Source organism: Pipistrellus kuhlii, unplaced genomic scaffold (genome assembly GCF_014108245.1).
Source record: "Pipistrellus kuhlii isolate mPipKuh1 unplaced genomic scaffold, mPipKuh1.p scaffold_m20_p_9, whole genome shotgun sequence".
Lineage (NCBI taxonomy): Eukaryota > Metazoa > Chordata > Mammalia > Chiroptera > Vespertilionidae > Pipistrellus > Pipistrellus kuhlii.
Genome location: NW_023425595.1, coordinates 65,790,058 through 65,815,785, shown reverse-complemented (window position 1 = coordinate 65,815,785; position 25,728 = coordinate 65,790,058). Strand labels below are relative to the sequence as shown.

The 25,728-nt window shown below is 44.5% G+C and overlaps 1 pseudogene; it reads left to right on the top strand.

Annotated features, from left to right (window-relative positions):
• The first annotated feature begins 17,755 nt into the window (after positions 1-17,755).
• LOC118713801 lies at positions 17,756-20,253 on the top strand (annotated as a pseudogene).
• Positions 20,254-25,728: the final 5,475 nt, after the last annotated feature.

Sequence of the window (25,728 nt, the reverse complement as noted above, 5' to 3'; positions counted from 1 at the left end):
CAAAGAGGCAGGAGAGGCTCCTGCCACTGCTGCTGTGCTCACCATCCTTGAGCCAGGCTTCTGGCTGAGCAGCGCTCCCCCTGTGGGAGCACACTGACCACCAGGGGGCAGCTCTTGCATTGAGCATCTGCCCCCTGGTGGCCAGTGCATGTTATAGTGACTGGTCGTTCAGTGGTTCGGTTGTTTTGCATATTAGCTTTTTATTATGTAGGATTAGTTTAATAGTTTTAGTTTGATTAGGCTTAAGTATATATTTCAAATCTTTTATGTCCTTTTTATGATACTTTTGCATGTTCATTCTACCAGATACTGAAAACAAAAGTAAGATGTTCTTTATTTCTCATTGCTCAATTTTTTTAATATATATTTTGAAGTCTTGTTATGAAGTGCTCACAAATTTATAATTTTTATATCTTCCTGGTAAATTAATCTTTTTGTCATTAGAAAATGTCTTTTTTAAAATCTCTGATAATTCTTGGTGCCTTAAAGTCCACTTTATCTGGTATAAGTATAGCTACACTAGTTTTCCTTTGGTTATTGTTTGCATGATATATCTTTTTCTAATCTTTTACTTTTTTCTGTGGTTTTATATTTAAGATGCATCCCTTGTAAACAGAATGAAGTTGGGTGTTTTTGTCTTTTTTTGTCATATTATAGTTGTTGGAAAGCCATATGCATGTTTTCATGTTTCTGCACAGCTAAATTTTTCTAAGTCTTTCTAAGCAAAGGGAATGGACATGCTCTAATAATGGAGCATTTCTTTTCCCAGACACATTTGCTCTTCAAATTCTCAGAGTGATAGACTTGAAGCCATTTTTATTCTTTATATGGAGCATTTACTCCCTTTCAAAGCAAAAGGAGCCTTATCTACCCCCGCACCAAACACCTGCATTCCAGAGTGGAGACCTTGTCTTCTCTTCCCTAAGGACATGTGTTTGAACTAGAAAGCCAAGGCTCCCCTTCCTCTCCCAGGAGGGCAGGAAGGCAGCTGTGTGACTGTTTCTATTTAGTACTTAGTCTCAGGGTTTGGGAATCTCCCCAGTGGTGCCAGACCTTCATTCTTGCATGCACATGCCTGATCATGTGCTTCATTACACCAGCCCTGAGCAGAGCACTGGGTGTGAGGACTCCATGCAGGTACCACCTTAAGTCACGAGTCTGGCCCAATCCAGGACTCTTACATTTGTTTTCAGAATAATATAAATGCTAATAGGTATTAAAAAACTTATCTGTCAAATTAGAAGCTTGAAGACAATTTCTGTTTTTAATAGAATTTAACATATTTAACCTTTTATGTAATTGCTGATATATTTGGGTTTAGACATACTGTTTTTTATTTGTATCTTTTACTAACTGCTCCTTTTGTTCTTTTTTTTTTTCTTCTCTTGAGTAAAACAAGTATATTTTATGATTTCTATTACTGTGTTAGTTGGAAAATCTCTTTCTATTCTTTTAGTGGCTACTCCTAGTATTACAATATGCATCTTTGATTTTTTAAAAAATTCTTTATTGTTGAAGGTATTGCATATGTCTCCCTTTTCCCCCATTAATGCCTCCTTGCCCACTCCTACCCCCAGCACAAGCCCTCATCCCCCCACTGTCTGTATCCATTGGTTGTGCTTACATACATGCATATAAGTCCTTTGATTTTTTACAATAAATGGAAAACCATTACCTTTACCACTTTCATTATTTCTATTAAGAAGTTATCCATGCTTTAGTGTTACTCATTTGAAAGTGATGTGGGTTTATTCTCCGGCTGCTTTCTGTGTTTCTCTTGGCTCTGAGTTTTCCTGGCTTTGCTGGTGTGCACACTGACCTTGTTCGAGGTTCTCTGAGTGGCTTGATGTCTTTCTTCAGCTTAAGGAATTCTCAGCCATTATTCTTCAAATATTGTTTATGCCACATTTTCTCTCTCCTTTTCTTCTGTGAGTTCAGTTCATGTATATGAGACATTCCCCATGTCCCAGATGCCTTAGACTCATTTCTACATTTCCATCTTTTAAAGATCTTCCTCCTGCTCCCAGTCTGGCTGTCCCTCCCACCAGCTGTGTCCAACCTCTTGTTAAACCCAAATGATCGATTTTAGTTACTATATATTTTAGTTCTAAAGTTGTATTTTACAATGAGATAATATGGGTATTTTTTTCTAATATTTACCTTTTGATCTCCTTTCCTGAAGATAGTTATTTTAAAGTCTGTTTCTGAAAACACTAATATTTTGTTCAGCTGTGAGTCTGTTTCTAATATCTGTTCTTTATTGTGGTTCTCAGCTATTTCACTCGGTGTCCTAGAATGCCTAGTCATTTATTTATCAAATGCCAGCATTCTTTTCTTTTAAAAAATATATTTTTATTGACTTAAGAGAGGAAGATCACCACCTGGTGCTTCCCAACCATTTCAAAGTGCTCAAAAATATGTGGCATACCAACCAACCATGGCCATGCCATCCACTGAGTGAACAAGTGCTTATGTTCAAATGCATGTGGCTGATGCTCTGATAAAGAAAATGCCCAGCCATTGGGGGGGGGGTAAAGAGGAAGGGAGAGGGAGAGAGAAATAGAAACATCAATGATGAGGGAGAATCATTGATTGGCTGCCTCCTACAGGGGGCTGAGCCTGCAACCCAGGTAAGTGCCCTGACTGGGAGTCAAACCTGGACCTCGTAGTTTATAGGTCTATGCACAACTACGGAGCCATGCTGGCCAGGTAAATGTCAGCATTCTTATGACCAACTGTAGTCTCTGAATGTTATGTGTTTCTATAATAGTTCAGGTTTGCTTAGTCAGTTAGGGGAGGGGAGACCCCTGCACTTGAAGCTCTGTTCCTCTCTCTGCTGCTCGGTTCCAGCCTCTACTCACTTCTCTTTGAGTCAGTGCTTCATGGGACCAAACAAAATCCTGGAGCCAAGCCTTCTCCCTGCTCGTCTCATTTGTGTCTCCGTAGCTTGGAAGTCTACTAAAATCTCTGTTCTTGAAGTACAGCTTCCATTTAATGTTTTTCCAGGGGGTTAGTTTTTCTTCAGCCCGTAGGACTCAGGTGCTTCCATGGCTTTGGCAGAGATCATGGGGCAGCACTGTAGCTCCACATTGGAGTGGGGAAGTCTGTCCTGCCAGTATCACAAGAGCGCTATCTGGCCCCCTTGCTGTGAGGGGCTCTCTTGCTGTGAGGGGCCCCTTGCTGTGAGGGGCACACACAGTCATAGAACTCTGCATACAACTTGGGAAGGCCTAGGAGCTGAAGACACTGGCTTTGGGAAAGTCCCCCACGGCTGGGCGCTGCTGTATTTTGAATAGTGTATTTCTTGAAGGCCTTGTCCTTGGGCACGTTGAGTGCAGGTAGTACAGGGAACAGGTTGCATGTGGCCACGGCCCTTTTGAACATGACCATTGTGCCTCCATTTCTTGGTCTGTTTCAGGATGCAGATCCTATTAGGAAGGGGCACAGTCTACCAGCCTGGCCCCCTCATGGCATCTCAGAAGTGAGCACCGGCAGCTCAGAGCTCTCTCTAGTCTCCTGGCCTCACGGTCTGTATGGCTGGGCCTCAGCCACTGGACTGCTACTTCTGGAGTACAGCCCCCACAGGAAACCCCTGGCTCCTGGGCTCTCTCCAGCCCCTCGGCTTTGATCTGGAGGTCTCCTCAGCCTCATGGGCCCCAAATAACAAAGCTCGGCCTCACTTCCTGGTGTCTCGCCTCTCTTTTATGCCCGTCCCTTCAGCCTCCATGCATCCTCTGGGTCTCTGAGTGACTTCATGTGAAGCAGTGAATCATCTCAAAAGCAATACTGCATGCAGGGTGCTCCCCAATTCACTGCCCTTCCCTCCAGCCTTTTGGCTCTTAAGTTCTGCTGCCTGGGTAGCTCTCTGATAATTGTTAGAATTGTTTTTGTTTTTAAAAGTTTTTATTAGCAAAAGAATTCGCTACAAACCGGGCTATCCCAAATAAGAACAGGAATTTTGTAAGCTGCTTCTGTCTCTCTCTCTCTCTCTCTCTCTCTCTCTCTCTCTCTCTCTCTCTCTCTTTTTAAAATTGAATTTATTGGGGTGGCATTGGTTAAAAAAATTATATAGGTTTTTTTTTTAAAGAGTAATTTTTTTAAAAATATATTTTATTGATTTTTTACAGAGAGGAAGGGAGAGAGATAGAGAGCTAGAAACGTCGATGAGAGAAAAACATGGACCAGCTGCCTCTTGCACACCCCCTACCGGGGATGTGCCCGCAACCAATGTACATGCCCTTGACCGGAATCGAACCTGGGACCCTTCAGTCCGCAGACTGATGCTCTACCTCTGAGCCAAACCGGCCTTGGCAAAATTATATAGGTTTTAGGTATATAGTTCTACATACATCATCTGACTTCGCGTGTTAATTGTGTGTTCATTATCCCAAATCAAGTCTCCATCCATCACCATTATCCCCCCTTTATCCTCTCTATCCCCCCTCCACTTTCTTTGGTAATTACCTTGCTATTGCCTGTGGCTATGAGTTTGTTTTTGCATAATCCCTTCATCTTTCCCGCCCATCTTCCTGACGGCAATCATTCTGTTCTCTGTAGCTATGAGTCAGTATCTGTTTTTGTTTGTTTAGTTTATTTTGTTCATTAGATTCCACATGTAAGTGAAATCATATGGTAGTTGTTTTTCTCTGACTGGCTTATTTCACTTAACAAAATACCCTCTAAGTCCATCCATGCTGTCGAAAAAGGTAAGATTTTCCTCTTTTTTTATGACTGAGTAGTATTCCATTGTGTAAATGTACCACAATATTTTCCCCACTCATCTACTGATGGGCACTTGGGCTGCTTCAAAATATTGGTTATTGAGGATAATGCTGCTATGAACATAGGGGTGCATAGAGTCTTTCAAATTAGCATTTCTGGTTCCTTTAGATATATTCCCAGAAGTGGAATCTCTGGGTTATAAAGCAGTTCCATTTTTAATTATTGGAAGTAACTCCAGACTTGCTGCACCAGTTTGCTTTCCCACCAGCAGTGCATGAGGATTCCATTTTCTCCACATCCTGAACACTTGTTTGTTGATTTATTGACAAAAGCCATTCTGACAGGTGTGAGATGCTATATCATTGTGCTTTAAATTTGCATTTCTCTGATGATTAGTGAGCATTTTTTCATGTCTCTGTTAGCCAACTGTATGTCCTCTTTGGAGAAGTGTGCATTGAGGTCCTTTACCCATTTTTAAATTGGAATGCTTGTTTTTCAGTGCTGAGTTTTATAAGTTCTTTATAAATTTTGGATATTAACCACCAAAATTCATATGGAATCAAAAAAGACCCTGAATAGCCATAGCAATCTTGAGAAAGATGGACAAAGTTGGAGGAATCATGTTACCTGATATCAAACTATGCTTCAAGGCCATATTAATCAAAACAGTATGGTACTGGCATAAAAACAGACACATAGATCAATGGAACAGAACAGAGAGCCCAGAAATAAACCCACGCCTTTATGGTCAATTAATCTATGACAAAAGAGGCAAAAACATGCAATGGGGTAAAGACAGTCTATGCAATAAATGGTGTTGAGAATATTGGACAGATATGTGAAAAAATGAAACTATACCACCTTCTTACACTGGACACAAGAATAAACTCAAAATAGAATAAATGCTTAAATGATAGATTTTAAATAATAAAAATCCTAGAGAAAATGTAGGCAGTAAAATCTCGGGGATTTCTCTCAGCAGTATTTTTTCCTGATATAATTCCTTGGACAAGGGAAACAAAAGGAAAAATAAACAAGTGGGACTACATCAAACTAAAACGTTTTTGCACAACAAAGGAAACCATCAACAAAATGAAACCACAATCCGCTGAATGAGAGAATGTATTTGTCAATGATACATCTGGTAAGGGGTCAATATATAAAGTCTGTAACTGCTTTTTTCAACAGTTTCATGACTGCTACCTGGAGATTCAGTGGAAAAAGAATCAAATAAATGTGAGAGAGAAGAATTTGATATCCAAAAGGTTTAGAATTGCCACAGTCCCCCTGGATCCTCAGATTGTAACTCGATTTTGGTCATGTTCCTGGTGTGGCAGGAACCTGGAGGCTGTTTTCAGATATCTGAAGGGCTCTGTTGTGACTTTGGTAATAACTGGGGGTTGGGAATAGGGAGTGAGGGGAGGAGACAAGGGCCAATGGTATAAATAGAAGCTGAATGGAAACATTCTGGCCTAATTAAAAGGAATTATTTCTAACAAGGGTTGTTTGGAATGCGGAACAATAGGCAATGCATTCTCCATCTGTGGAGGCATTCCATGTAGGCCAGTTGGGGAAGGAGCTCCATACCTGAAGGTGGGCTGTACCTGGTCACAGGAGGTGAGGAGCTCAATGATTGTTGAGTGAACACCTGCCCTGCAAAGTCCTATCTATTGCCGAGTGGCAGGATTTCAGAAATGAGGATGTCAGGGTGGTGTGGTATAATGTGCACAGGACTAGAATGCTCTGTCCTCAGAGTGATCTGCGAGGGAAGAAAAGGGGGAATGGAACCTTTTCTATTTCTTCCACTTCAGCTCACCCCGTAAGTCCTTGCCACATTTTCCATAATAATCAGGACCTCAAAGAAGTGTGGATGGATGAGGCAATGAGACCTTTCTTCCTGGGGGTGGACTCCCCAATTTCATGTCCTTTAAAGGGGCTCCAGTGCAGGCTTTGCAAAGCCTGGCATCCTGCCCTTGGGAGGCAGTCCTGGTCTACCCTGGGGATGGTGCCCTGGCAGGTGCCCTTGTCCCTCTTCCCTGCGGCATGTTCTCTGCCTGCGCTGGAGCTGCTGCTGCTGCCGCTCTCCCTGCAGGCTGGAAGGGCTGTTCAGTGCCCCGGCTCTGGGAGCTCCAGTGGGCACCCTCCCCTTCCCCCATCCCCAGGCCGTGCTGCTCAGACCAGAGGAATCCTGCAAATGATGCTGCTAAATATTCCATTTGGGTGTAACAGCTCAGTCTGCCTGCCATTATCCTGAGGGCCACCCCAACCTCCAGCCCCATTTCTGATTAACAAAGTAGCGGGCAGGGCTGCTCTACCCAAATGGTCAATGAAGGCTGCCTTCGCGCTGCTGGGGCGGGTGGGGCACAGCATTAAGCAAGAAGCATGGGCTGCAGCATTAGCTAGCTTTTTACATTCCCAGGCAGACAATGCAAGTACCTTCAATTATCTTCAAAGCAACAGAAGGAAAGGAAATTGGTCTTGGATGTGGTAAATAAACTATACAAAGTCCTGGAAGCACTCAGAGATGTGCTCTACCCCCTTCCCACCGTCCAGACCCAGAGGCCTGGCGGCCAAGCCTGCCCCTAGCTGTTCCAGATCCAGGCAGGTGTTCCATTTCTCTGACTGGCCCCCTCCCCCATGCCAGGAGAACAGGAGGAATCTCTCTAAGCTGGACTCTCAAATGTCAAGGCACTAACTGCTGGCCGGTGGGGAGCAAGCCAGCACTTGAACTTGAAATCAGAGACTTAGATTTCAAATGTAGCTTTACCGTGTGACCTTGGTGAAACGCAAGGGTCTGCGCCCCATGGAAAAGCACACGGAATAGAATTTGCCTACAATGTCAAGGAACTCACAGGAGCTGGATTGCACCCAGCAGTGTCCACACAGTGCCAGCAGGAAGTGCAGGCAGGGTGTCTGCTGGCTGCCTGAGTCAGTGAGAAGAGTCTTCCTCAACCAGTTTTCCCCAGGAGTGTTCAGCGCCTGTCTTGCTGACGTCCCAGGACTGGGTTTCGTGGAGAAGGCCTGCCCACAGATGGGGGCCTAGACTTGGACGCATTGTCAGTGCTCAAAGGTGTAAGATTAGCCCATGGCAGAGCTCCAGTGCCCACCCTCAGCTCAAACAACCTCTGGGAAGGGGCTTCATTTCCTATCCTCAGCCCTGAGCTTGGAGTCCTGCAGGGTAGGCTGGTAGGGACAGCTTGCGGGAGAAGAGGCAAAGTGTGTCTGTGAAAGAGGCCTGGTGGCCGGTGGAGGGTAGTGTAGGGAGGCGTCCGCAGCCTGGTCTGGAAGCACTGTCATTGGTGCAGGGATAGAGAGCTACAGACTGGCCGCAAGCACCTGCTCATCCTGCCTGGTCTCCCCGCTGGGTAATCTAGTCAGCAAGGACAGCTTCTCGCCTGGCAGTTGGCATGACTCTGCCAAGCCTCTGATTGCAGGGTGCTCAGTGCCTCTAGGGGGAAGGGGGTAGCAAGAGCATACCCCTTTGTCCTTTTCAGACCCTGGGGTGGTTGCAGTCTGGGAGGCCAGGCCCCAGGCCCAAGGGAGCCAGATCCCACACTGCATCTAAGCAAGTAAATTGGGGCTCCCACAGGCTTGTTTCAGGGGCTTAGCCCAGTTTCAGCCCACAGCCTCTCGCATATTCTCTGCTCTCGATGACTTAATTTTAAAAGAGTAAGACCTCTGTGGATGTTTTAAGGAGTGAAGTAAGTGCCAGCAATGGCTCCTGTTGGGGCTGTTTGGATTTGAAAGGAAAATACTGAGATGTAAAGATAGCATTTAATTGTCTCCTGAAGCTGGGTTTTCAAGTCAGTGGCAAGGAGCCAAGCATTTCCTCTAAATGTGTAGGTGCGTGTGCACATACACATGCATGTGCACATATATGCACACATCACATGTCCACACATACATGCATGTCTGCATGTGTATGTGCGCATATGCACAGGTGCATCTCTCTGTGTATGTGTATGTTTGTCTGTGTGCATGTCTATGCACTCATGTGCACACATGTGTCTGTGTGGCATGTCTATACATGTGTGTGCACGTGTGTGTCTGTGTATTTGCGTGCCTGTGTGCATTTGAGTGTGTGTGCATAGTTAGTAGAGGAGAATTCTTCAGCAGCGTTTTGAGTGCTCTGTCTATTCCTTTTTACTTTTTCTCTTTACTACCTAAAGGGATAATAAACAACTCTGCTTTAATTCAATTTAATTCAACAAACACATGCAGAACACTGTCTGGACCCCTTTCACCCTTATGGCATTTGCGGTCTAATGGGGGATATGTCCTTTACCCAAATCACGGTCTTACCCTGTAGACTAACTTGAATAAATGCCACACAGACAACTGAACATTGTGGAACTGCCTTGGTGTGGCAGCTCGGTCCTTGGAGGCTGGCCTATAGAGGGCTTGCTCAGCCCAAGTCCGTCTCTTGTGTGCCTGCATGGCTCCTGGAACATGGCAGATGCTCAATAAATATGAGCTGAGTGGTTGTTGGACTCCTTAAATATTCCCTGTAGCTCTGTGGTCATTTCTGCCCACACTGCTTCCTCCAGATGCGTGACAATTCCCCAGAAAAAGGTACAGACAAGCCTGGGGAAGGAAAGGGCCCGGAATAGTGTATGGGCCCTGAGACCGCAGAAGGTTGGAGCGAAAGGGATTGATTCTAGATGGAGAGTCATTTGTCCTACTTTACAGGGAACCAAGGTCCACCCCAAGGCCCCTTCAGGGAGCAGGTAATGGCATTTTTAGTGGCGGGGAAAGGACAGGTGACCTCTCTACTACCTCCCAGTGTAGGGCCATCCCCCATTCTTACCTTGTAGGGGCACTGGGAAAGACTGGCAGAGGCCTCCACAGTTCCCATGTTCTCATTTTTTAATCTCTCTGGTCACAGACTTCTTGGAGGACCTTTTTAAAACCGGTCCTCTTTCCCCTCAAAATGCATATACACATATTGATAGACAATTGTATTTGGCATATAATTCCAGGACACGTATGGACCTCAGGGAGCCCCTTGGCAGATCCCGTTAACAATATACCCATCTCAGAAGAGCATCTTGAGTTTCAGGACAATATAATAATGTTTTTGAATAGCAGTTTGCAAAGCACTTCCACCATGCATTATGCTAATCAATCTTTGTAGTAACCTGTTGAGGTTGGAGTTATTATATTACGGTCCTTTTTCTGCAGATAAAGAATCCAAGCTTCAAAGAGGTCATCCCATCTTCACTCAGCTCATGGAGGTACAGCCAGAACTGGTGGCTGGCCCCTCTCTCTGTGCCTGCAACCCCCCCTCACCCTGCCACAGGCCTGCCGGCACCTTCCCTCTGAGAGGTCTCCAGTTTTCACAGCTGCGTGAGCCCAAAGCTGTCTGTGAATCTGTCTGCTCTTATTTTGTGACATGTTGGGGTGGGGGGTCTGGCTATGAAAATGATCAGAGACTTTTGGGACCAGGGGAGGGGACCAGGGGGCTGGTCCTCAGGAGTCAAGCTGTTGTTGAAGTAATGACCACATGTGACATTCCTGAAGCACATTGGTGGCTCCTTGGTGTCAGGGAGGAGGAACTGGGAGTCACAAGATTCCCAGACTGGAGGTGACTCACGAGTTCATTCATCCCATTCTGCTTCCTGGATCTCTGAATCCATGCAGAGGAAGAGGCTCTGGGTCTCCTTTGCCCTCTGCATCTGAGTGGCCAGCACAGAGCTGACCCTGCAGGACCTTTTGGGTTTCCTTTGAAAATTAATAGGAACGGCCCTTGACCAGTTTCTTAAACCTGTAGCTTGGCAGACAGTGGTAACATTAGAATAACTTTCTCTTTAATTCCCCTCCATAGATTTCCAGAGAGTTTTTATAATATCATTTGCTCAATTCAATTCTAATGAATATGGATTAATTTTCTGTATTATAGCTATTGATCTTTGGCCATTGATCTAAGGAAGGGAGGGCTATTGCTCATAAATCCCTCTATTCTGATTGAGGGTTCCCTGGGGGCAGCGATGGGGAGGGGGAAGTAGTGAGAGATGGAAAAGTTAGAGGGTAGGGTAACTCCAGAGGGTGAGGCTGGGGAAATGATGGTGGAGGGTGGAGAGGGAAGGTGAAGCCCCTCCTGGATGCCTTATGCTCCACCACATAGTCCTACTTGCTCTTCTTCACCCGCACCCAAGGTTCCCATCTCTAGGCTTCTGAGTATGCCGTGCTTTCTGCCTGTAGTGCCTGTCCCTCTTCTTCTCCTACCTGCTCAGATTCTACCTACATTTCCAGACCCAGATCCAATGCCACGTTTTTCACGAAGCTTTTCCTGGTTTTCTCTCCACCCACTGCTAATTGGAGTTTCTTGGTCTTTTATATTCCTGCACTGATGATCACTTAGGACACTTGACACTGCGTTATTTATATCTTGGTACCTGGACTGTACACCCACTGAAGGCAGGCCCATCACCCGTTTTACTTAACACTGTGAGGCCAGCACCTTGCACAGTGTAGACTTATTTAAGTACTCGCTGAGGGATGAGAAGTTGGGTATCCGGGGTTGGGGAGGGAGCTTATTTAAAAGCTCTCGCCCTATTCTTTGTGGTTCTTACAGAAGGGCTTAAGCTATAGCCATGCTCTCCCCATAACCAGCCTTTATTCCCATTTCATCACTCATAGTTTTGTAAAAAAATGGAATAGATCACAGATAGGTTGTTGTCTTAGGCCACTCAGGCCACTATCATGAATGCCTTAGTTGGGTGGCTCAGGAACAACAGGCATCTATTGCTCACTGGTGGAGCCTGAAAGTCCAAGGCCAGGTGCCAGCATGACTGTTCTGGTGAGGGCCTCCTCTGGCCTGCACACCTCTGTGCCCACACATGGTAAGAAGGCAAGAGGGCTCTCCTGGGGCTTTTAAAAATAAGGGCACTTATCCTATTCCTGAGGGCTCTACCCTCATAACCTAGACACCCCCAAAGACCCTACCTTCTAATACCATAACTTTGAGGGTAAGATTTCAACATATGAATTTGGAGGGGGACACATTCAGTACATAGCAGCTATCCTAGGAGACTTCTCACTCCCCGTAGAGTCACAGCATCAAGCTGCCAATTAAGCTATTCTCAAATAGCTCTGTGGTTATTGAATGGATTAATTATGTCCATGTATCGATGAACTATCATATTCTCAATTGAGGCCCTTTCTCATTTCCCCTTTTATTAACTTCTCTTTTTCTACCAATCTTTCTTTCAGACTCTTCTCCCATCAGCCTCTACCTTCCCTTTTCTCAACCTTCCCCTGTCCTCTGTTAACCTATAGAACATAATGGCAGTCCTAGTGCTAGTGACAGTGAGGGTGGTTGGCCTACAGGGCATAATGGCGGTAGTTGTGCTAGTGATAATGAGGGTGGGGAATGCCTGGCAGGGTAAGGAGAGGAAGAAAGAGCTCTATAGATTTTCCTCAGCAAGAATGCTAAGATGGGGAGGGGAAATTTTGGTCTGGAAGAACATTCCAGATGTAGCTCCTGAAATACTGCTGTTTCCATTTCATTCTTCAGCTTAAAATCTTACCAAATCCATCTTCTCAACAGTATTACATAAAATTCCTTGTGGTTCATTCAGAGCCTGGCCTAATCCATGTCTCTAGGTCCACCCCTCATTACTCACCATTGGTCCTAAAAGATGGTCTTGTCATGCTTCCTAGAACAGGTAGACAACACGGAAGCACAGACCACATGATGAGTGGGGAGGGAGCACAGGCAGTTCTGATGGTGCTGGAACATGGGGTGTGGCAGAGGCCAGGTTAATCTGCCATTTCACTATAGAGACCCCCATTGAGAGAGGAGACAGAAGCCATACCAGGTATTTTGGAAAATTTAAGCATAAAAAAATTAATATAAAGAACTGTTAACTGGCTCAGACAAAAGGGAAAATTAGGGTTTCATGGAAGTAGCAACTGCAGGAAGCAGCTACCCGTCCCCACCCCCCAGAATTGGGGGAACAAAGGGAAGAGCTTGAAGTTAGTAAAACATAGATTTTTGCAGGAGGTTCACAGAGCTGAGGGTGAAACCTCTGAGGAAAAAAAAATTGGTTGGCTGGGGCCCCCGAGTTTGGATGAGGGGGTGCCATGGGCTGCAACCAGTCCTAAGGAGAAGGGTCCCACCAGCTGGCATGGTGTCTCTGCGGAGCCAGTGAGGCCGTGTTGGAAAAATGTTGGACAGTATTCAACTGCTGCCTTTAAACATGTAGCAACGGCCAGGTGAGCCAGAAACGGTAGCCAATGGGCAGAACAGAGAGGACCATACTCCGTATTCCCTCTCCAGCCCTCAGCCTTCCTCCAGGACCACTCTTAGCCCTGGCAGGGAGCCAGGGGCACAGCGGGGCCCCAGTGTCACAAAGGGGAGGGTAAAAATAGGTTTGAATTGGAAAGACACATGTTTGGCTGTTCCAGGTACTCTTTTGGGTAGTCATCATCTATTCATTCCTGACCACGCAGATCTGAACCCCCTGCAGCCATAACACATGGTTGCATCACGAATGAGAAGCAGTATCTTTTGTAGAAAGACACCTTGTTCTCTCCTGAGGATGAGGAGATGCCAGGGCCAGCAGTCACGTGTCCCCTCCAGGAGACAGCTGCAATGCTCATCACCAGGCCACATTGCTACCCCTTTCCTTCTCCCTCCCCCCGTGTTTCAGATTCTCTTTGTGGCCAGATGGGTTTGTATGGGCAGGCTTGTCCATGTACAGCTGCATCGAGGCAAGTGCTCCTCTTTGTCCCTGTGGAGTATTAACATTTTAAGTTAAGTTGGGTAAGTCTCCCTATAATGAATTTCATGGTGAGTTTCAGAATAAACCATTGTTGTTTGTTTTGTCAAACAGTGCGGTTTGCTGGGGTTGGGAGATATTTTTGCTTACAGAGATATTTGTGGTAATGGGATTGGATCTTTTCTTAATCTCCACTTGGTAACTTTATGCATGTTCTTGTACATGAAATAACATAATTTTATATTTTGTCATTTATTTTTTCCTTAAGAGTAAGCTGCAATGTTAATGTTTAATGATTTGTATGATATAACAAGGGAAGGAGGACAGAAAATGAAATAATACACACAAAGAAGGAAAGAAGAAAATGTGCGTAATAGTTATAGTCCTTGTTTAACTTTAAAGACAAGTTTAAAGTATATGTATGTCTGTATATATAATATGTAATCTACAGAATTAAACATGCACACGTGTATAGGAAGTTCTTATCTATAGATACATTACCTGTTTCACATTCTTCATCATCCACATCCGGAATTTCACCTGGTGGGGTGATAGCGACCTAACTCTTCATGCCTGAGAGTCTTTTTCGATGACTATGTTTTCCATGAATGTTTACTGTTGGACACAGGATTAGTGAAGGTGCCCCTGAGAAGCTCTTAGGCACCAGACACAGTCATCTCTGCGATTAAATTTCCTGTTAATCACCCCAACTAGCAGAGTAACCCCCCCCCCCCTTTTTTTTTTTTTTTGCCTATAGCTTCAGTGGCACAAGGATCTCAATATAGCCAGAGGGGAGCTTTGGTCGGTATGGCTCAGTTGGTTGAACATCATCCCATGCACTGAAAAGTTGCAGGTTCTATTCCAAGTTCCAGGAATATTCCTCTTTTCTCTCTCTCTCTCTCTCTCTCTCTCTCTCTCTCTCTCTCTCTCTCTCTCTCTCTCTCTCTTTCTCTCTCTCTCTCTCCCCCATCTCTAAAATCAATAGAAACATATTTTTTAAAAATAGCCAGAGGGGCAGTCTTAACTTGTAAATCAGTGGAACCTCTGGCAGAGCTTAAGTCGCAGTGACAGGAAGCAAACATCCTGTGGGTTTTTAGGTGTCATAGTGAGAGGAGCCATTCCTACATCCAGCTCCTGATGCCTGTATCCTGCTAATGAAAGAAGCAGCACCGTGTATTGGTCACTGAGTGGAGGTTTACTCTGCGTTCCGTAAGACAGGCCCGTTATTTTAGAGGCTGTCTCCCAGCTAGAAGCACAGTGAGGCCCCAGTAGCTCTGTCTGCCATTCATTTGGGTCAGTTATTTTTGGGCGATGAGGTGTGTAATAAGAGTGAATGCAATAGGCTGGAGCCAGTGCCACACTGCTTCTGCTGAGAAATGAATCCCTTTATTAGAAGCAATGTTGTGAGGAAGACCACGATGGTGGAAAAGACGTTTTTGCAAGCCCACGGAGGGTGGAGCTAGCAGGAGCCTTACAAGCCAGGACGGCAAGTCCCAGCCCAGCCTGTGCCGCCCTCAGTGAGGCCAGCGCTGCGCCCCTCACAATGGAAGGGGTCCAGTGCCATCAAAGTGCCACTGGACCCCTGGCAATCAGTGTGTGCTGGAGACTCCTCTGGGCTGTGCTTTGGGCAGGGCAGGGACTCGGCAGGATGCTAAGCCTGGCAGCCTTGGTGAGAGGAGGTGCCTGCTGTCAGCCAACAGAGTAGCCCACCTCCCCGCCACCAGGACCACTTTGTACCTAAGACCATGGAGCTAGCTGCGGGGAGGCTGGGAAAGAGGCTGACATCCAAATCATGTCAGCATTTGCATGGCACACAATGCCCTCCTCGCTGTGCAGCTGGCACAGGGCCACCCCCAGAGGGAAGGCCACTGCGTGGGGAGGGAGAGCCCACTGCCAACCTCCGCTGCTAGACAGTTGTTATTGGTGAAATCAGGTTCAAGCTCACGGTGGGGCCTGCCGCTGGGCCTTCCTTGGAAACGTATTCTTTCCTCAGGAGCTTTGAAGCATTGTCTGACTATAATTAATGTCGTTGGCACTTAGCGCTGGCTGCTTTGTGTTATTCTTTCCTTGAACTATACGCTCAAAGACTAGTTTAAATCAGTGCTTGAGGTAGCGACCACGGTGTGGATGCACATCTTTCCATGGGCAGAGGCTCAGGCCGCAGCTCTCCCGCTCGCAGCAGAGTGAACGGGATGCAGCGGAAAGGCTGCTCTTTAAGAGGAGATGCCCCGGATTTGTGGCCTCGTCTTCTCCTCCAGGGGACCGTAGGCCCTCAGCACTCTCCCCGCACACGTTCTGCCCAAACAACGTGCTGCTTGATGTTCATTGCTTCATGATGTTTATGCTTTGTGTATGCGGAACTCTCCCCATTTCAATGAAAGACGATGCCTTCTTTTTTTATTTTTTATCTGAGTGGAGATGCAAGTCCAATAAGTTACAGACTTCTCTCCAAAGTGGGGGCTAGTCACAATCTCTGAAAAGACTCAAAGCAAGTGGTTAGTGCAGCAAGCTAATGTTCCTTAGTTGGTCCCAAAGCTGTGATTGATAGTCATCATCTTCCTCTCCTATCTCCATTCTAGATCTTCTTAGCCCTCTGTCTGCTCTTGGTAGGAGCATCCAGCCTCATCTATGAGGTGTCTAAGGCCTTAGCAGCTTCCTTGGACTGCGGATTTATAATTGCACATAATGTGATCTCTGGGCATAAAAGCACAAAGTGACATACCTGCGCATGCCCTGGGTTACCAGACATACTCCTCCCTGACCTTATCTTGTAGAGCAACTCTAACTCTTCATAAAATCATGGCATTAGGATGCCATTAAGTCAACACTTGCCCTGCCATTAAGTTAACATATTTCTTTGCCTGTGAGTCCATTGACCTGAGGAGCCCCAAGTAGTCAGATGATTGCCATAGCTTTCCATTCTGGGGGACTCTAGCTGGGATCCCTGAGAAAGTATTTGCCCCTGGGGACCTTCATCCTGGCAGAATGTGATGTTGTAGAGTTAGGAAGGACACATCCTACATGTGGGCCACTGGAAGTGAGGGTGAGAATGATCACTCCTTTGCCTGCCTGTTGACTCCTGCCTCCACAGATTCCAGCTACTGGAGTACAATAACATGCAGGTCATTATCTTAGCACATGTACTGTGTCGTGGAGGACTGTGCCCTATGTACAGGGCACTGACCCTTCATTGGCACAACAACCGGAGCATTAAAGATCAGCCCACTCTTTGACTGCAATGTCTATTTTGGGGGTTAGGGTACCTGGTTAGACCAGTATACCCTGTGATCATGGTCATTAGCCTATTGGTGCAACTCCTTTGCTATAAAATGAGAGTTTTGACCCAAGGCAGCGTAGTATGGGAAACCATGTTGATAAGTTAGGCATACCGTATGCCCTTGGATGGTAGTGCCAGTACAGGTATTATAGGCATCCATTGTAGGCAGGGAAGGCAAACTCACATTGAGTATTAATAATCCTAGCCAGGTTGACTCAGTGGATAGAGCGTCGGCCTGTGGACTGAAGGATCCCAGGTTTGATTCCTGTCAAGGGCACACACCCAAGTTGGGGGCTCAATTCCCAGTAGGGGCCGTGCAGGAGGCAGCTGATAAATGATTCTCTCTCATCATTGATGTTCCCCTCTCTCTCTCCCTCCCCCTTCCTCTCTGAAATCAATAATATATATAAAAAGAGTATTAATCTAATAAGGATATGTGATGTCTCCTTCAGGGTGAAAGGGGTCTGACGTAATGGAGGGTCTCCAAGCGGCTGGCTGGTCTCCCTGAGAAGTTAATTATGCCATGTCAGACAGCCATCAGTGGACATAGCTGTCAGTTTTGATGGGAGGGAGCCCACACTTTGGGGCACAGGGGCAGTTTCCATCCTCACCACACTGTCGCTCTGCTCATAAGATCGCTGCACCAGGAGTGGTAGACTGAGGACAAGTTGGCCCACCTTGTCCTACAGGATGACCTCTGCTGGGCATGAGGGCCTGTAGAGACCTGCATGCCTTGTGCGCACCCCAGAGAGCTGTTTACCCAGCTCAGTTCCTTTTCCTCCACCTACAATGGATGACAAAGTATAATATTCCTTGTCTGCTAATGAGAACATTTACTACTGAGAATTTCCTTTAGTAGATTTTGAGTAGGACTTTAATGCAAATGCAATTCTTGGCTAGCACTAGCATATTATACTTTTTACAAACCAGCCTCAGGGTTTTTTCCTTTAACCTTGGTCGGTAATAGGAACTCCTGCACCCCAAGGTAATAGATGTGGAGTGGGCTAGCAGCATCAGTGAATAGATGTAGGAGATGTGGGAGTCTGGCTCACTTATTAGTGTCATTTACTTGTACCTTCTGGACCTGTTCTGCTTCAACCCAAAAGGTACCACTTGCATAGTATGATGGATTGCTGTTCGGCCCACTCCACCTTATAAAACTTGGTAGGTCTGATAGCACCCACACCACAATGGGCAGCTCTGATTACATAGCTCCTTATTCCACACAGGCTCAGTCTCCTAGGGCCTAACAGCCTGTCAAGGCCTCTCCAGCTGAAGTGTGCAAAAGATTCCATAGAAGACCTTTATGCATTATGGATGAATCTCTCCGCCCCTGGTTCGCACGGTGTGAGTGGCGTTACAACTCGCACCTACAGCCTGGATGTGCTGCCGAGACTGTTCTTGTGGAAAGTCCCCTGGTAATGGATCAAAGCAGTCCTTCAAAGTGCAGCTTATATACCAACGTGTGCCTTTCTCTGAATAGAAGGAGGTGTGAGATACAAGAACTTGTCATTTATGTTATAGAAAATGTCTCAACCTGTCCCAGACCACCAGAATCCTAAAATGCCCATTACATGTATGGCAGGAGCCTGTATCTTCCTGGAACCCATATTTGCTGCACTCATTTTTATTACTAGCGATCTACAGTTGCCCTACAGTGGGTTGTGTGGACTGGTGCTGGTTTGTGAATGGTATGTTACTCTTCTGCAAGGAGAAAAAGACAGAAATTGAGAGGCAAGGTTTTAGAAAACTTTACAGCAATTGACATTGCTATGGCTACAAAGTTCATGATCGGTGATCTTTATTTAACTGTGTTAGACCAGTGTGGGTGTTATTGAACTCATGCAAGCTGTGTATGTGTTGTATAATATTTAAGGTTAGTTTGTCAATTGTAATCCCAGCGTGTAAGACCATAAATATATAGTTTTTATTAAAATATAATCTAGGTTTAAATATAATTTTACAAGACAAAGAATTGGGACTTGCTGACAAAGAACTGAAGAATGACTGAAAATACAGCATCCCTTATTTTATTTTAGAGAAAAGTAAAAAATAATAATCAGAGCTTGCTTGAATGATTTTAAAATCTCTTTAATTCCTGGCCACATGCCTCTATAAGTTTGGTTTCCTACTGTGAGTGTTATATAATTAAGTCATAGAAATGGTTTAGATACATTTTTAAAATTTATTTTTCAATTATAGTTGACATAACATTACATTAGTTTTTGGTGTATAAAATAGTGATTAGACATTTATATACTTTAGTAAGTGATTACCATAGGTATATCTTATTCCTGGCAAGCAGGATTATTATAAATCCAACCTAATTTACATAATTTTACAAGCATGAAACTAGTATGCTTAAGGATATTTAATATAGAGGAATCAATATTTCACTCATAACTTTTGTTTAGTTATAAATAAAGAATGACAAGAAGTTTTGAGCCTAATAGTGATTTTTATATTAATAATTTAATGTACACTTTAAATAAGTGTGTATACAGCATTTGCAATTCTTTCCCTGTGTTACATATTTTTTCTCAGATTATATTTATTGAAATATAATTTTCTATCTATTGACTCTCATAATTTAAAAATTTGTTCGCTATGTCTTTGCTGTTAATTTATTTTCTTAGTCATTCACTTTTATTGAAGTTTATAAAAGTGTCAGATAGGGGCCTTGGGCTGCGCGTGGCAGGGTGCAGGCTCTGTCTCCAATCTCCTCACAGCCAGTGGGATGGGTGCCGGACGCTGAGATGCACCTCCTGCTCCGCCTGCTCCTGGTCTTCCTTGGCTGCTCCTTCGCCTTGTACTTGCTGTGGACACAACTGCCCTGCACACAGACACGGGGCTTGTTGAGGTCATTGAAAGCAGGATGTTTCAGTGGGCACTTTGTCCGGGCCACGGCTGGGGCTTCTGCTGTGCTGTGTGCTGACTTCAGCGGGAGCCACATGCTGCCACCTGCTTCCCAGTATGTTTGGCAAACCACTGGTGGTCTGCTTTCCTGAGAAAGTGGCCCTGCTGCAGAGGTAGGTGGAGGAGAACAGAAACAGCTTGTTTCTTCTCTGACTGTTTTTGAGACTTTTCCCCATGGCACCAAACTGGTTCTTGAACCTCTGGGCCTCGGTTCTGAACATCCCCATTGGGCAGTTTTTCCCTGTACTTATCGGTTTGATTCCTTACAACTTCCTCTGTGAGCAGACAGGCTCCATCCTATCAATCCTCACCTCTCTGGATGCTCTTCTCCTGGGAAACGGTCTTTAAGCTGTTGGCCATCGCTCTGTTGGCCTTAGTTTCTGGAACCGTCATAAAAAGTTCAGTCAGAAAGACATGCATTTGAATGAAACAAGCAATGACAATCATCTGAACAGAAGAAAGGCCACGTGATCTGGATTGTTTTGGTTGTGTGTCCCTGGACTCTACTGCTTCTGTGTGTCATGGGTGTGGTCCTCCACAGTCCCTCCCCCTTGTTTTGTAATTACCCTTGATGGGTGGTTTGGACAGTATTCATCCACGTGTAGTCTCTCATCATGAAGGACAGCCCTGGTTCAGTAGGACACTCTGAACTGGATAGCCGCTCAGAAAACCCTGTTTCTATTTTACTGAGTAACAAGGAGCTCAGGGTAGTCTGTTGTATTTATTTGCCTCTTGCCAAGCCCAGAGCTGCCTCAGGAGAGGGTGCCGACTATCCTTGTCCAGGGTGCCTCTTTTGCAAAGTGATAGGCTGTAGAGACATGTGTTCATTCTGTTCTTTTTTGCAGATGACCTACCTCTTCCATAAACCGAGGGAAAGAAGCTGCTTAGAACGTCTGTGTACAATTCAAGTGCACAGTGATTTCTGCAATGCTCTTTGCGTTCAGACACCCTGAGGTTACCATATATGTCAGGTTTCCTCTTGATGCGTGGCCTGACAATTAAGCTGATTGCAGACAGATGATTAAATATGAATGGAGCACACTCTGTATGCCACGGATATGCACTGGAGAAACTCTCATCCCTCTGGAAGTGCAGGGCCCTTGACTCGCCTGAACCAAATGACCATCAGTACATTTTTTAATCTGTGCTTTCTGTGTGTGAATCCCTTCTACCTCCTGCTAGGCCAGTGGTCGGCAAACTGCGGCTCGAGAGCCACATGTGTCTTTTTGGCCCCTTGAGTTTTTAGCAAAGGTCAGCTTAGGAGTACCCCAATTAAGTTAATAACAATATACCTAACTATATAGATTAAGTTTAAAAAATTTGACTGTCAAAAGAAATTTCAATCATTGTACTGTTGATATTTGGCTCTGTTGACTAATGAGTTTGCCAACTACTGTGCTAGGCGAATGGATGCAGAATCTCCAGATGTTGCCCTCTAAATGTTTTTCAACTTGTCATTTGCCAAGAATAATAGAGGAATAATGCTATTGTATTTTATCTTTTAATTCTAAGAGGAAAACTTCGTTTGGGGTTTCTTTCTTGTGTTGTGTTTTGATTATCTGCAGCTGTTGTTGCTCCTAGCACAGCAGTATTGAATTGGCACAGACCTGATTCCATACTTCCAAGGACAGAAGGACCTTGGCTCCTACACTGACCCACTCCGGGTCCTGTACCCGGCAAGGAGTAACTCGTCCTTTCTCAGCAGAACTGTTGTGCTTGTGCATGATCTGCTGGGGTTTTGATTTGGGTTGGCCAAGAATCTTGCCAAGGCTTTAGTCTAGGCCACCTGTTCTACATGAATTCTTGAGAATGACTCCCCAAGCATTGTTTTTTGGACTCGCATGATAAAGAAAAACACGCAAGACAAAAACAGAAGAATTTGATTTTTAAGGATGTGTTGCTTTAAAAGAAGCTTGATAACAATGGTGGGGGTGAAGAGGAGGCTACCTGGACTTGGCTCTTTGCTCCTGGAGTCGGGGGAGGAAGGGTAGAACAGGAAGCTGTCCCACTTTGTCCTTTACCAGGACCCTCAGGTTGGTCTGTCTCCCTCATCCCCCATGATATTGCAACAATGTGCCTTATCAGCTGTGAGTTTACAGGCAAAGCAACCTCCCAAATAAAGGATATAAATGATTTTTAAAAAAAGTGTCAGATTGTTTGAAAAGCACTCATCTATTGTAGAATACCAAGAAAGTATAATCATCATATGGTGGAGCTTCGTGAAGGTCTTCAAAACGTCAAAATTAACAAGGTTCTTAGCACTATAGCATGGGAAGGAGTTAACATATTTTTTGGGAAATATAGTGCCTGAGTACTGCTGCCCTTGCCATGTAAATGAAAACTATTCTTTACTATTTGGTATTGATGGGGATCAAGAATACATTTGACAGATAAGTAGCTATATTCCCAACTGGGTTGATTTAATCCTTTCTAGATTCTACATCTGCCACGACAGCTGCAACTGGGTTAAGTTTACAGTTGGATACCATCATCAACCAGGTGTTCACAGGGTTAAGATAGGTCACTGAGAAGAGATATGATGTGGATTATTGTCCCCACACTCTGTAATCCTGATGGTGGTGGTAACTTCTGCAATACTCCCAGTTACTACATGGTCCCTGTACTCTATCTTTCCAGAGGTGCAATTGGGCATGCCTATCACAGAGCCTTTCCACCACCGGCTAGGGAATCAACACAAGGGCTTTCCCAGATGTCAAAAAATAACTGCAGAATGGCATGATAGGCTCAGTGAACTCAGTGAGGATGGGCTCTGGTCCAAACTCCATTGATCATCTGCCCTCTATTAACCTCCGCTCCAGTCAGAGTAGTGCAATGGCAGTTTGAGTTCCCTGGTGGAGTCAGCTCAAATCCGATGTCTAATGGTTCTTGAAAAATCAAGGCATTTCCTTTTCCTCAGGGCACAGTCACCTGGCAAATGTCCTCATGCCACTTTGGGAAAGGATTTAGAGAATACATGCCGTATGTACTAGCAGTAACATTGTATGTGATCTTCCCACAGTATGGCAGGGACTCCACTTCATCGGTGAGCCTGGGGTCTGCCCAGTCTGAAAACTGAGTAAAGACCTGTACATCTCTACTAATCAAAGCTGATGGTAGCCTTCTGGTTGCCAGTCCTGGTTTTTGTTTTTGTTTTTTTTAATTACAAGGTAGCTTTCTATTTCTCCATCAGCAATTAACCATGCAGTTCAAGCCCTGCTGATTGCCTCAGACCTTGCAAACTATTTTGGCAATGACACCAATTTTGCTATTGATGGTTAAGTGCTGCTACTTGTCCTATGCAATTTAAAACACCCAGAACCCCAATTCTATCAGTGAAGTTCAATCCTAGAAGCTACACAAGTAAGATACATACTAAGGGATTTTTTTTTTTTTACAAGCACTGTGCATACATGATTGTGGGGAAGTCTGGACTCTATAGGGGAGACTGTCAGGAATTCTTGGGCATGGACTGAAATTTCTGTCTACAGGCAGGATTTCTTTTCCTTTCAGGGAAGCCTGAGCCCTGCTTTTAAGTTCATTCAAATGATTAAATCAGGGCTGTTCAGATGATCTAGGATAATCTTTTTTACTTAAAGTCAACTGATTATGGACTTGAGTCATATCCACATAATATCTTTATGCTAACATATAGATTAGTGTTCTACTGAGTAACTGGGGACTGTAGCCTAGGCAAGCTGACACATCAAAAAGACCATCCCAGATCACTCCTGGTACCCCACACATCTCCTTAAACCACACTTAATATCCACATAAGAGTGCTAGCAAAGCTCTACTGAGCCTAAATGACACAACTATTCTGAGAACAACCAAAAATATACCAACACTTTCCCCGTAAGCCATTGCAAAGTTCTTACACAGTGTTCACTCTTCTTCATCTTGACTCTTAAACACTGAGCTAGAAAATTAACTGTTATTAACATGTGATGTTATATGATAAGAAAATAAGAGAAGGAAAAATTATAAATATGCATACGATGCATTTAGAGTAATATATTAACATATTTACATATTAATATATTGATATTAAATTTTATATATTTAATTTTTTTCACAAAACAAGGTAGAAATATTTATAACTGTTACACTTCTTATTTTTAAACTGAGCACATGGACATAACTGGTATATGTAATTACCTTCTTCTACCCATTCTTCATTCCTTTTGTCTTCTTCAAGTACCTTAGCTTGGTCTTTTGCCTGATAGAGTGACCCAAACCTTCATTCATGAGGGTCTGGCCATTAGTAGTCCTGCTTGAATTGAGTTATAGTTTTCCATGGACTTTAGTCACAGCAGCTAAGAGAGGCCCTAAGTATTCCAGGCATACTTTTGCTTACCTCCATTGTGTAGAGGCAACCCCAATACTCCCGATCATCAGGATCAGTCATCTCTTTAGTACAGTAACCACTGCTTTGCCTGTTGTTTCAGGTACATAAGGAGCCCCATGTAGCTGGGTGGCAGCCATCCAGTTCAGTGGATTTATTGTTGTGTCTCCTGGTGAAAGTATTCTTCTTTCGGAACTAAGTTCTCTGGAGAAGTAAAACCTAAAGGCACAGAGAGAGGAAGTAAACACTTATTGGATCTAGTGGATTCATTAAACATCTTGTGGATCAGTAGGAGTAACAGTTAATGTTTCATGCTTTGATTGCCAAACCCATAAATCTTTGCTACAGGAGAGGCAGCACCATATACTGAATGCTGGGGATCTTGGTTTCAGACTCCCGGATATTGCCACCTAGTAGCACCATGAGTCTTCAAAAGGTGGTTCCACTGTTCTATAAATCAAATGATGCTGCAGGATGATGAAGGATATGGTGGGACCAGCAAATTCCAGTAGCACAGGCCCATTGCTATCCTTAACTTACTGTGAAGTGAATTCTTTGGTAAGGATCCCTAGACATTTTACTGAGGTAGAAAACCCCTGAATTTTTGTGGGATTTATTTTTAACCTTCTGGCATGCAAATGTCTTACCAATATGTCAAGAGCAGTTGTTACTTCCTGCTCACCAGGTCCAATCAGCATAATATCATCCAAATAGATTGCCAGTGTACTGTTCTGTGGGAGGGAAAGGTGATCAAAATCTCTGTGGACTATGTTATAATACATGCCTGGAGAGTTGCTATACCCCTGAGGTAGAACAGTGAAGGTGTATTGCTGCCCTTGTGAGCTGCAAGCAAACTGCTTCTGGTGGTCCTTACTAACAGGTATAGTGAAAAAAGCCTTTGCCAGATCAATAGCTGCTTACCAAGTCTAAGGGGAAGTATTAATTTGCTCAAACAACAAAACCACCTCTGGAACAACAGTTCCAATTGTGGCATCACCATCTGATCAAGTTTATGATAATCCACTGTCACGCTCCAAGATCCATCTGTTTCCTGATAGGTAAGCTAAATGGACATATGGTTGGAATCACCACATCTGCATATTTCAAGTCCTTAATTGGTAGCATTCATCTCTGCATTTTCTATGGGAATGCTGCACTATGCATCTTACTAGTTCTGTAGGTAGCTCAGTGCCAATGGCTTCCACTTGGCCTTCTCCACAATAGCCCTCTTCTCCCAGGACAGAAATAGCGTTGGACTCTCCTACTTGCTGAGTATATAGTCCACTCAGTGCATTCCATGGATGGGGGAAATACCACAGGATGTGTTCAAGGTCCAATGAGCCCACTATCGGAGGGACATAAACTAAAAATCCATTGATTATCTTACCTCTGTCAACTCCTACTCTGAGTGGCCACAGTGACATGTTGGGTCTCCAGGAATTAGTGTCAGTTCAGAGCCAGTGTCTAATTCCTGAATGATGTGATTATTTTTCTTCCCCCCAAAACACAGAGACCCTGGTAAACGGCTGTAATCTCTTTGGAGAAGGCTAAGAAAGATTGACAGGGTAGGGTTGGACTGTAGCAGGTCTTCTATTCAAAGGGTTCTGAGCCTGTAAAGGGGCTATCTCGGACTGTCTGTGGGATGGTGACCATGTTTTTGCCTTTCACATCAGACTTTGTTCCTTAGAATTCCTCTGCATATACAGACCAAGTAGAACTGGAGTAGACTACATGTCTATTTCTTTTCT